Source organism: Leucopleurus acutus, assembly GCF_964270905.1.
Source record: "Leucopleurus acutus genome assembly, chromosome: 6".
NCBI classification, from domain to species: Eukaryota; Metazoa; Chordata; class Mammalia; order Artiodactyla; family Delphinidae; genus Leucopleurus; species Leucopleurus acutus.
Genome location: NC_139149.1, coordinates 99,429,980 through 99,442,143, shown reverse-complemented (window position 1 = coordinate 99,442,143; position 12,164 = coordinate 99,429,980).

Genomic DNA, 12,164 nt, shown 5'->3' with positions numbered 1-12,164 from the left:
TTCCTGAGGAAAAGGAGGCAGAAGCAAGGCAAAGCCCCAGAGCCGGGCCTGAGCCAGGATGCTGGGGGTGTGTAGGGAACAGGGTTTTAATCCCACTGCTCTCCCCCCAGTGAATCTCAGCCTGTTCCCCCCACAGCGGGTCCCAGGGCTCAGAGAGGAATACTGTGGTCCCGGAGGGCCCGTGGGCTTGTTCTGAGAGCCGGAAGTAAAGACAGGCATGGAGTGGGAGACCCAGGTGTCCTGCCTCCTATGCTGTGGTGGCTGGAATTTGCGAGTGAGTGGGAGTGAAGGAGCGCTAGGACACAGAGGAGGGGAAGGGAGAAGGAAAGGAAGGTAAACGAGGGAGGGTGGGTGGGGAATGGCGTTCAGGGAGCACAGTGCTGGGAGTCAAGAGACCCGGTTCTCCATCCTGGCCCTGCTGCTGGCTCATTGTGAGACCTGGGGCACATCCTTCGCCTTTCTTGGGCCTGGATTTCCCCATCTGTAGACCAAGGGGTTGGACTGAGGGTCTCTGCCGCTCCTTTTAGCTCAGATGATCTATGAACTCCACAGACACCTAGATGGACCTCCTCTCCTTCTTCACCTCTACCCAGGATTCCTCTGCCCTTGCTCCTGGCCGCCCCCAGACCCAGGGGTCTCCTTGCTACTCACCTGGGAAGGCCTGGCTGGTTGGGGCATGGAAAGCAGAGCACTGCTCTGCACAGCCTTTTCCAGAGTTTGCTGCCTGGGAAGTGACTCACGCCCAGCCCAGCAGCCTGGAGGAGGGGGAAATCTTGCTCAGAGCAGGAGTGGAACACTGTGGGGCAGAAGTGGCAGAGGCAGGCTGGAGGGCACCGGGGCAGAATGGTGAGACGGGGGATGGTTCCTCTTAGGCAGACCTGGGGTGGGTTCGCTTGTTGGCCAAACACAGACTGGGACCCAGACTCACCGAGGAGGTGGTGGCAATTGTGGCTCTGCGAGTTCTCTCCCCTTCTCATCACGGTCACTTGCTCTTGTCTTTCTTCCTTATCGCCACCAGGTGGCACAAAGAGGCTATGAGGCTGCCCCACCTTTACTGTCACTTGGTTGGAGTGCGGTGCAGGTGTGGAGGGGAGGACAAGGGTCCCACCTCATGTCTCCCTCCTCCGCCCCATCTCTTCTGAGGGGTCCCGGTGAGTGCTGATCACCAGTGCCATCCCCCCAGTTCTGGGGCTCACCGCTGAAAGTGAAAGCACTGGTGAGATGCTCTGTGCAGGAAGGGGCCCGGTGGCTTGCCCAGGCGGACTGTGGCCCTCCCACCCTGGCTGTGCTTTGTCGCCTTGAGGCTGGGGTCTTTCCACTGTTGGTTCCCAGGGGCTAGTATTGGGGGCAGAGAACAGAGGAGCGGGCATCTGCGAGGACTACCCGTTTCACAACCCCCCAGGAACCGCATGTAAACACTGGAGCACGCGGTACCCAAGCCTGGCTCTGTCCTACCACGGGGACTGCCTGCCCGTCTGTCTCTCCTTCTCTGGGACTTGGTCTCCCGCGTGCAGAGGCTGCGTCCCCCCTCTCTGTGCCCCGTGTCCCCGTCTCTCCCTCATTATCTCTCCTTATCTGCTTCCTGCCTCTCCCGTCGCGTCCGCTGGCGCGCTCTCTCTCTCTCTGCCGGTCCGCCGCCTCGGTCGGTCCCGAGACCCCGCGCCGCCCCTCCCCGCGCCACCGCGCCCCTCCTCACTGGCTGCGTCCGGGCGTCCGCGCCCGTGTCACCGCCCCTTGGCGGGCTCCGTGCTCCCCCGCTTCCTGGAGCTGCGGGCCAAGGAGGCTCCGGGAGGGGACGGGCTGGGGGTGTCGCCGTCCCTCTCCCGACGTCGCAGGCTCCCTAGGCCGAGCGGACGCCAGGGCGAGGGGCTGGCTGGCGCCCCGGCCGGATGGGTTGCACCGTGAGCTTGGTGTGCTGCGAGGCGCTGGAGCCCGGGCCTCCCTGCAGCCCCCAGCCCCCGCGGAGCCCCCCGGCCCCCGCGCCGCCCAAGTGCCGGGAGCCCCGGGGCTCGGGCCACGCAGAGAGCAGGCGGCTACTGCTTCAGGTAGGGCGCCGCGCGGGGTGGGTGGCGGGCAGAGCCCGGCTCACCTGAGAGGGAAAGAGCCCCGCTGGGAAAGCACCGGACAGCGGTCGGGGGGCTCTGGAGCCAAGACCAGGTGAAGGGGCAGCGAGTTAGGCCGAGGTCTCACCTGGCTGTCTTGTGCCCTTGGGAGAAGGGTGATGTAGGACCTGACTCTTAAAAGCACAAATAGTTCAGGTGAGGTTTTAGGAGCCACCCAAGAGGGGCAGGGCTGGGCTTGCTGGGAAAGGCACTGAAAAGAGTGAATTTCCCCCGACCTGGTCCAGGAGTTGACTGTGTGTCCCACAGGTAGCTGGGGCTATTGCTTCTGACCAGGGCTCTGTAGCCAGGAGGGAGGGGACCTTCTGAGTCAAGGAGGGCCCCGTTAGAGCCAGGACTGACCTGAAGCTGGTGGGGGAGCTAGGCCCTCACCGCTGCATTCTCTGTTCTGGGTAAGTCTTGGAGCCTTGCGAGTGGAAAGCTGATGCAAAGGGGTGGGAATAAGCCGGTGCAAGGAGGCAGGTGTTTGTTCCGGATGAGGCACCTGTCTGTGAACCAGCACACCTGGTTTACGTGTGGGCATTGGATTTCTCCAAGGAGGAGGAGTGGAGGGGATATTTGGGGTTACCAGGGACTAGGCAACACTGCTCTAGGCTCCCTGCGTAATCCCAACCTACCTTTCTGTTTGGGGGCTGTGAAGGCTGCAGCCTCCTAAGATTTGTTTGCTGTGTGGGGTTTGGATTATGCTGGAGTCTTACCTCCCTCCCCCTGGGGCTCACAGGGTTTGGGCAACTCAAAATGTATGGTGTGGCCACAGCCCCTTGCCCTTATCCCTGCGGCAGCCAGTGAAACCAAGTATGTGTGTGCACGTGTGCGTGGGTGTGCACACGCGTGTGTGTGTGTGTGTGTGTGTGTGTGCGCGCGCACCAAAGTGACCCCCTCCACCCCACTTGACTGGGTGTCCCTCCAGGTCATAGATTTGGCATATTCGTGGTTGTACTCCACAGTGCCAGGAATAGGGCTACACTTATAAAGCGAACTCTGTCCTTCCCAAGCTCTAGCTCCGGTCCTCACCACGATGACTGGCCACGGTGAGGGACAGGCTTGGTGGGGTTGTTGACTGAGTCCTCACAGTGGCTGGTGGCCCAGAGATGATCCTGTTGGAGACTTGAGCTTAGCTTTGGGCCCTGGGGGAAGGGTGAGGCCCTGGGTGTGTCAGCTGGGCATCCCAGACTACCGCCTCTTGGTCCCGGCAAAGGGACAGAGAGTGAAGGTGACATGGCGGAACTCTCGGACTTTAGGGCCGTCCCCAGGGGTCATCAGGACTCCTCACCTGCCTCAGAGCCTCATGAACCCTCCTCTGACCTTGAAAGGTTTCAGGGGGAGGTGAGTTCACAGTCTCCCTCCCTTATCTGTTCCTATCTCAGACCCTTCCTGACTTTACTCTCTGTTGGGGGATCTCTGGACTCCCCATCTCCCTACCTTCTCCGCGCTGCATGTGGCCAGCAGTGGGGTGGGTGCCAGGGGGGCCAGCTGAGGGTGGGCAGGGACAGGGACAGGCAGGCAGGGCTGAGATGGAGGAAAGAGCCAGGGGCACTGGAGGTGGGAGATCAAGGAGCGGGGAGAAGGTGGAGGCGGGCCCGGTGCCTGCGTGGGCTTGTGACGGCCACAGGGACGGGCATGGGGACGAGTGTCTGTCTGCATTCGGATGAGCTGGTTTTCTGAGCAGCCTCTTGAGAGACCCTGGCGCTTACGCATGACTCAGCCCGCCTTTAGCTGCAGGATGAAACTCTGTCTCAGTCCCCGCTCGTGCCCACGTCTCCTCTGGCTACCGCTCCAGCAGGGGACGCTGTTGGTGGTGCTTCCTCCCGTCGCCAGGGCCCCGTTCACACCGCACCTCTCAGGAGACTTCAGGCACCCTGAAAAGGGCAGTCAGGCTGCCTATCACCTCACCACAGGTGGTGTTTTACCATGTTCTTGTGGTGGATAAACATCTCTCGGGCTCTCAGCCTCCCTCAGGAGTTAGGGCTTAGAAGCTACTCGAGCATCTGGGCTCCCAGCCAGGGCACACTCCTACTGACAGTCCTGCCCCTGAAACGCCACCATTCCTGCCACACACCCTTCCATCCCCCATTCCGTAGGCCAGACTTCTCTCCTTGGGCCACAGCCTGTGCTCACATCACCTGTCTCCACCCGCAGCCTCACCCCTCCTCTCTCCCCGCTGGCAAGCCCCCTTCCTACCAGGCCATCCTGTCCTCTTGCCCCTGCACGCTGTCCCCACTCATCCCCCTAAGCAGCCTGTCCTCTTCTCAGACCACAATGCCCTCCTCGCTCTGGTGGCCTCTCTGTCCCCCCAGACCTAATTGCCCGCACCTCTCTCCTCCCCTGGCTGGAATCTGTGGCCTGTTCCTCCTCTTGGCTTTGAGGAAGATTGCCCGCCTTGGCTCCCATGCCTCGGAGCCTCAGTTCCAGATTATTGGAGCCTGCAGATAGAGGCCTTGCACGCTTCAGGTGGCCTCTTCAGGGTCCCATGACTGCCCTACAGTCCGAGCCCTCCCTTGGTCCCACATAGCAGCCTGCCAGCCTCAGGAGAAGGGAAGGTGGGGCTTGGCATCCGTCCTGAGCATTCCCGCCAAGCCTTCTCTGACCTGGGCGCCAAGGGGCCTGGAGGGCATCTCCAGGTGCCAGCCTCGCCTCCTTGCTCTCTGCCGCATCCCAAGACAGGTGGGTGCTTGTCGGAAGGTGGTGGGTGCAGAGGTGAGGAGAGACTCCGGGCTCCCTCTGCCTCCTCTCTCTGAAAGCCAACTCCTGGGGTCAGTTCATCCGGCTTCTCAATAGCCCAGAGCCCTACTGAGTTTTAGGAGATCCCCAGGGGTAAAGGTCCTGCAGCCTCCCCTGCATTCCTGTCATGGGGTCCTACATCTATAATGGAAGTTCTGGGGTCTAATCTAACTCCCTGTACTCTGGGTTGAATTACTTCCTCTTTCTCTTTCTCTAGTTATATATAGTCATAGACCCCAGAGCTAAAGGATCTTGGTGAGTGGTTCTGAACCTTGAAAGGTCACAGATTCCTTTGAGAATCTGATGAAAGCTATGGATTCTCCTGCCAGGGAAATGTGCATGGGCTTGTGCACACACAGATACACACACAGACACACGTGCACACACAATATCATACACTCAGCCACTGCAGAAATGCACACACACAGTATCATAACCCCCCTCAAGCCCACCCAGCGTCCTGATCCTTAAAACCCTGCCTTTCACAAATGAGCACACTGAGGCCCAGGGAGGGGAAATGACTATGGCCCAGGGCCACGCGAGTGGGTAGCAGAGCCAGGACCATAACTCAAGTGTCCTGACCTTGCACAAGTGGGAGTTTTGCTCCCAGACTGCCTATAAGATAGGCAGGCCTGGCCATTCATTCATTCAACAAACTTTTTTTTTCTTTTAGTTTTAGGGTGTTCATTACCTCAGTGTGTAATAGAATTTACTTCACTGTAAGTTTATGTATTTCTTAAATTTATTTTTATTGAATAAATTGTGTAAGGTGAAGGTATACAACGTGTTGATTTGATGCATTTATATATTGTGATGTGATTCCCACTGTAGTGTTAGCTGACACCTCTATCATGTCACATAATTATCACTTGTTTTTTGTGTTGGGAACAATGAAGATCTAGTCTCTTAGTCCATGAGCATTTCTGAGCACCTGCTGTGAACCAGGCACGGAGCTGGGAGCTGAAGCCAGAGCAGGAAGGCAGGCAGCCCCTGTTCTTGGCTTCAGACTGGGTGTCAGTCCAGGGCGAGAGATAGAACCGAGTGCAAACAAGTAGTTGCACAAGCGCATTATTGGAAACAGTGCGATGGAGAAGCCAAGGATGTAATGGGTGCTACCAGAGGGATCGCAGTTAGATCGGGAAGGTGGAAGAAGTGGCATTTAAACAAGGAGCCAAAGTGCTGGTAGAAGTTAGTGAGGAGAAGTGTTCTAGGTGGTGGGAACGGCACACGCGAAGGTCCTGAGACGGAGAAGAGTTGGGACCTCCTAGGGAATTTTACAAAGGCTTTCTCTGGCCGGTACCCCATGAGCACTGCCGTCCACGTGGTGTGTGTGTGTGTGTGGATTGGAAGGGGTGAGAGGCAAAGCAGAGAGACCTGGGAAGGTGGTTGCAGTCATCTGGGGGAGAGATGATGATGGTTTGGGTTAGAGAGGTGATGGGTCATGGGGACGGCTTGCTGTGGAGTGAGGCCAGGACTGATTCTGCAGGAGAAGGGACAGGACATGGAGATGGCTTGGAGGTGGGGTGAGAGGGAGCGGGGGTGGGGGTGAGGTGAAGATGACTCCCTTCATCTTCCAAAGATGGTAGCTGGTAAGGCTTCATTGGGCATTCCTCCATTTTAGTTTAGTGAAGTGTTTCATAAATACAGAAAAGTGCCCAAACTTTCCACAAACTTAACACCCCCCCGTGTCCATGTGACCAGCATCAGTCAAGACACAGAGCATCGCCCACACCCAGAAGTCCCCCTTCCTGTCCCCTTCTGGGTACTACTTCTCCTCTGAGGGTTATTCATTATCCTGACTTCTACCAGCATAGATCTGCCTGCTGCAGAACTTATAAATGGAGCACATGTGTTCTTTTGTGCCTGACTTCTTCTGATCAACATTATGGTTGAGAATTTCATCCATATTCTTGCGTTTGGCTGTAGATCATTCCTTCTCACTGCTGCCTAGTGTTCCACTGTTTGAAGCTACCACTTCTGCTATTGACAGGCATTTGGGTCGTTTCCAGTTCAGGACTACTGCGCATAGCACTGCCATGAACATTTTCATGCATGTCTTTTGGCGATCCTGTGTTCTAATTTCTGTTAGGTAGACTTTTCCATCTATTTTGATGCGTGTCTCTAGAAGACTCCAGCATCCCAAGAATCCGAGGCATCATTCTACAAAGGGAGCACTTCAGCGTCTTGACAACGTGGATGGGAGACATCCTGGGGAAGGGGAGAAGATTCTCTAGCTCCCTAACATGTCCCTTTGTGGTGACTCTTCTCATCTTGCCACCCACCCCCTGGCCACATGGGGCTCAGGTGTGGGAGGGGAAGGAGGAAAAAGCCCTAGAGGTCTGCGCTGGATTAGGGGCGGGTGGGAGTCAGCTCACCACCTCTCTCAGCTTCACCCACTCTCTGGGGGCAGGCCCGGGTCCCTGGTGGGTCAGGAGTGCCCGAGGTTGAGGATGGGGCCACGCCCTCTAGTCCTTCTCTCTTTCCCGAGGGCAGGAAGCCAGCCATTGCCTCCTTGTTTGATGTACGAACTTGCCGAGAGCCCCTGGCACCAGGACGGAGTGCGGCGCCAAGGGCAGGCACGCCAAGGCGGCCCTGGAGGGGCAGCAGCCTGTGAGTGGGGAGCAGAGGCCGCCATGTGCAGAGAAGCCAAGTGGTGGGGAGTGAAGGAGACCCGGGTGGCGCTGAGGGTCCAGGTCTTCTTGCTGACTGTCCCAGATCTGATCCCTAAGTTGACCCCTTCCCCATCAAGAGACCCCAGCCCTGGTGCTTCAGGCCAGACCCTCTGTCTCCCAGCCTGAGTAGCCCTAGGGCCCAGGGCAGGAAGCTGGGTCTCCAAACCCATCCGAGGAGTAGGGGATGGAAGGGCCACAGCTTTAGTGTTCCTTCCTGGCCAAGAAGAGGAGAGTTGGGGTGCTTCTGGTAATGTGTGTTCACAAGCCTGTCTCCCCCTAAGTCTGTGAGCCAGTGTTTTCAGGCCAGAGTCAAGGTTTAGTGAATTTGGTATCTCAGGACGTGTAGCTCAGTAAGGGTTGCTCCGTGGATGAATGGGTGGATGGCGAGGGTGGGGCAGGTAAAGATGCCAGAGAACCCAGGTGGAGGCCAGGCACAGGGGACAGCGATGGGCAGGTGTGGCCTGCTGCTTTTCTGCCTGGGAAGCTGTGGTATCCCCTGGGTCTTAGGGCTCCTCTGGGCACCACCTGGGTGGGTGCAGGTGTGGGGATGGGAACTGAGATAAGACCACCTGGGTCAAGCTCAGGCATGATTAGAGGTAAAATAGGAATGTCTACAGTATTGGAAGAGGTCAACTGACAGCAGGCGTTTTGGAGATTTGAAGAGAGTAGGAAGGGAGATAAGACTCTGGTGGTGGACTGGGACCCGGCAGTGGGCGGCTGTCACAAGTAGGCCAGTTGGGGGGGTGGGGCTGTCTTCTGATCTCAGCTCAAGCTTTCGCCTCTGCCCAGCTCCTCTTGGCATTCCTGTCAGTACCCGCTTCTCAGGAACTTCTAGGGGTCCCCATCAAAGCCCATTCACCCCCTCTTCCTGCCACAGCTGAAACCGCAGTTGTCAAGAGTGGCCACATGGGTCCTTAGACCCCATCCTCAGAGGCTTCTGGCAAAGCTTTGGTCTGTGGGCCCTTGTGCCCATGTGTGCCATGTTGGTCCTGTAGCCAGTGGAAGCTTCCCAGTTCTCATTTGTCTGCTCACCTCTCAGCCCATCTGCCTTTCCACCCACCTGCTTCTCGCTCCCTCCACCATCTTCTCTTTTCCATCCACCCTTCATCCTTCTCTCCATCACCTTTCCTCTCTCCCACTCACCCACCCTCTGCCATGTCCTGGGTGCATACACTGGTCTTTCCCAGTGAGTCCTCACCCTGTGGTGGGAGGCCTCGTGGTGTGGGCGCAGGTGAGGGGCAGACATCCAAACACATCATCCTGAGACAACATGTAGGCAGGCCTGTGCAAGCTGTCACCTGGTTCTAGGGCGGGGAGTGGCTCTTCTGCCAGCGGCAGTCTGGAAAGCCCTCCCAGAGGACGTGACATTTTGACCTGGGTCCTACAAGGTGACACAGAAGGGAGCCAAGGCCATTTTTTGTCAGGCCCAGGGGGTGTGGAAGTGTGCATGCCCTCAGGGAGCTGGAGTAGAGGGTGGGAGAGGAGAGTGAGAAAAAAAAGAGTGGATCAGCATGGGAAAGGCCTTGAATGCCAAGCTAAAGAGTTTGGATTTTAGACTTTACGGGCCATGGAGAACCTCTGGAAGTCTCAGGTTTGGGGGGAATCTGCATTTTAAACTATCCCTGGCACAGGGTGGAGGATGGATGACGGGTGGGTGTGGGGTGATTAGAGCTAGCAGATGGGTCATTCTCACATGGCTGTGGCTGGACCAAATGGGGATGTGTGTGTGTGTGTGTGTGTGTGTGTGTGTGTGTGTGTGACGGGGTGCCCCCTGGAAGCTGCTTCCCTTTCCTCATCCCTGACTTCACCTCCACCCACCCCGTCATCCCCTAACCAACAGCCCCAAGAACTCGGGTCCGGCAGGCCAGGAGTTAAGCCGCGAGGTCACCCAGGGGAGGTCTGTCCCTGGCTCTCTGCCTTGTCTCTTGGCTCAGTTTCACCTGCTGCCCAGCCCAGACGTCACTCCCTCGGAGGCTGGGCAGGGGACAGGCCTGGCTTTGTTGGGACCCTGAGACCCGGGCTGGGCCTGCTGTGTCTGCCCTGCAGAGGCTGGAGGACGAGGAATGGGGGAGGCGGGAAGGGATGGCGATTCCTGGGACCTGGGGCTGTGAGGAGCCTGGCTGCAGAGTTCCTTGGCTGCCGCGGGCACACCTTGGTCACGTGCCAGTTGGGGGTGCTTGGCCAAGGGTGGCAAGAGGTGGGTGGGGTCGGAAAGTGCTCCAGGGCCGCCTTCTCCTTCCTCTTCTGCTTGTTTTGCTCCTATAGCTCAGCCCGCCCCTGCCCTGGGGAGGTGAGGCAGTCTTGCCTGTAGGATCAGCATTCTTTGAGGGCCAGAGCTGGCTCTCCTCCTGGTCTCCTCTGTCTCATTTCGGCCTTCTTTCTTTCCTTAAATCTCTCTCACGCTCTAACTCTGTTTCTTTCTATATCTGGCTTGCCCATTCCTTAGGAGTTTCAAATCCCTTTTCCAGCCTCTTTCTCCCCCCCTGAGGCAGGAGGGAGGGTTGGATGGATGGCCTCTCTCTTACACAGGAGGCAGTGTGGAGTAGTGGTTACATAAGTGGCCTTCTTGGTTAAACTGAATTCAGCTTTGGGCTTTGCCCCTTCAGGGCTGTGCATCGCTGAGCCTATTATGCAACCTCTCTGTGCCTTGGTTCCCTCTGCTGCCCTTAAAAACACTTAGAACATCATGGGGCCTATGGATAGCATTTTATAAAGAACAGCTCTTGGTGTTGGTGTCGTTATGGTTATTGAGTGATTGTCATTAGTCCAAGTCCTCTGAGAAACAAGATGGGATTAAATGTGTAAAGATTTTATTAAGGGAAATGCGTGAGTGGAAGGAAGGAGCTGGGGAAGGCTGGGAGAGCCTTCAGATGGCAATGTGAGTCTGACCCCGGGTGAAGGGGAGACAGAGGGAGCCAGAATGCGATGGAAGGGCCCTAGACCTCCGGGCCCTCTCAGGAGAGTTCAGCAAAGCAGACAGGCAATCCAGGAACCAAAGTTGGCAGACAGGTCTCCTCGCCCCCAGGAGCAGGTCTGCCTTAGAATCAGTGGTGGGGAGCAGCCCGAGGAGGCGCGGCCTCCGCAAGTGTGGATTTCAGTGCACAGCTGGGGCCCCGCTCCTGCCGCAGGAGGTCTGCACGGTGCATTCTAGTGGCCGCCACAGGCGAACTCAGAGGAGGACAGGGCCTTTGGTCCTGGGGTCTGAGGTGGGTTGGGAGGGGTGGAGGGGGGTGACCCAAGGATCTGGAAGGAGGCAGCAGCCGGGGCCCCAGGCTGTCATGCTCCCCCTGGGCAGCCTCCTCACTCGGGGCCTGGCTTCAGGCTGGGTCCTGGCTGTTGAGTTAATATCGTTTAGCTTAGTCGAGTTGACGGTGTGGTGGTCCCGCTTGGAGCAGAGGGCTGACTGCACCCGGCCTTTGACTCTGCTCTCTGTTCCCCTCCCCATCTTCCCTTCCTGCTTGAGGTACCTCAGTGCTGAGGGGGAAACTGAAGCACAGGCACGCTGGGCCAGTGAGCGTTCTGGGTAGGGGCATTCGGGAATCTTAACCCCTGGACAGAGCCGTCCACCTCAAAGTTCATCCTAGGAGAGGCCGGGCAGCTCGATACTACCCCTGATGCTAACCTTGGGTGTCCTCTGGGACTGGCCCGGCTGGCTGGAGTGCGGGGCAGGGGCTCAGAGAGCCGAGCCAAGCTGTGACACCATTAGGGGAATGAAGTTGGAGTGGAAGCAAGTGTTTCTGGGCACTGAGCTGAGGCTGTCTGCGGGCGGTCGGACCAGGCCCAGCCCGGTCAGACTGTCCGCCCCCCCGCTCAGCTCCCCACCTCTGCAGACTGCACTGAGATGCGTGAGCCACCCGGACGGCCTCTTGATCCCCAGCCACTCAATATGCTAAGCAGGGCTAATTTATTCCCTTGCTTCTTCATGGAATTGCAGCAAAGCCAGCAGGGGCTGAGTGTGTTGGAGGTAACCGGCTGGGGGGAGAGCAGTTCTCCATGGTTCTCCTGCAAGACCCCTGGGCTCCCTGTGTGACTCAGCACCGCCTCTCCCAAGGCTGGCCCTGTCGTGAAGGGAGCAGGAGCTTGGGGACAGGCAGCTGATGAGTCCTTGCTTACTGCTGCCTAGCTGGGGGCCCTGGGCAAACTAATAGTGTCTCTGAGCCTCAGCTTCCTCGCCTGTGAAATGGGCACAATAGAGCCCACCTTGCCAGGCTGTTGGAAAGAGTATATGCCAAGCTGTGGGACGCAGTGGGCAGGTGGCACTGTTCCAGCCCGTCCACACTCTGGTCTTGTTGGTACCTCTTTCCCTCTTTTTTCACCCTCTGCAGTCTGGACTCCTGAATCCTGAGGTCAGCTGGCGATGGGTGTGCTAGGAAGAGGCTGTTCTCAGAGCTCTGCTCTGGGGTTCAGGGATTGGGGGTGAGGGGTGGGACAGATACCAATAAAATGAGGGAGGGCTTGTAGCAGAAAAGTGTGGAACCGGGGGTGGGACTGATCTGGTTGCAAGTCTGGGCTCTGCCACTGACTAACTTTGTGAGCCTCAGTTTTCTCATCTGGGAAATGGGAATGATAACACCTGCTCGCGGGGTTAGGGAGAGGATTAAGTTGGCTGATGTAGGTAAAGTTCCCAGCACTTAGCAGGCCCTCAGTAAAC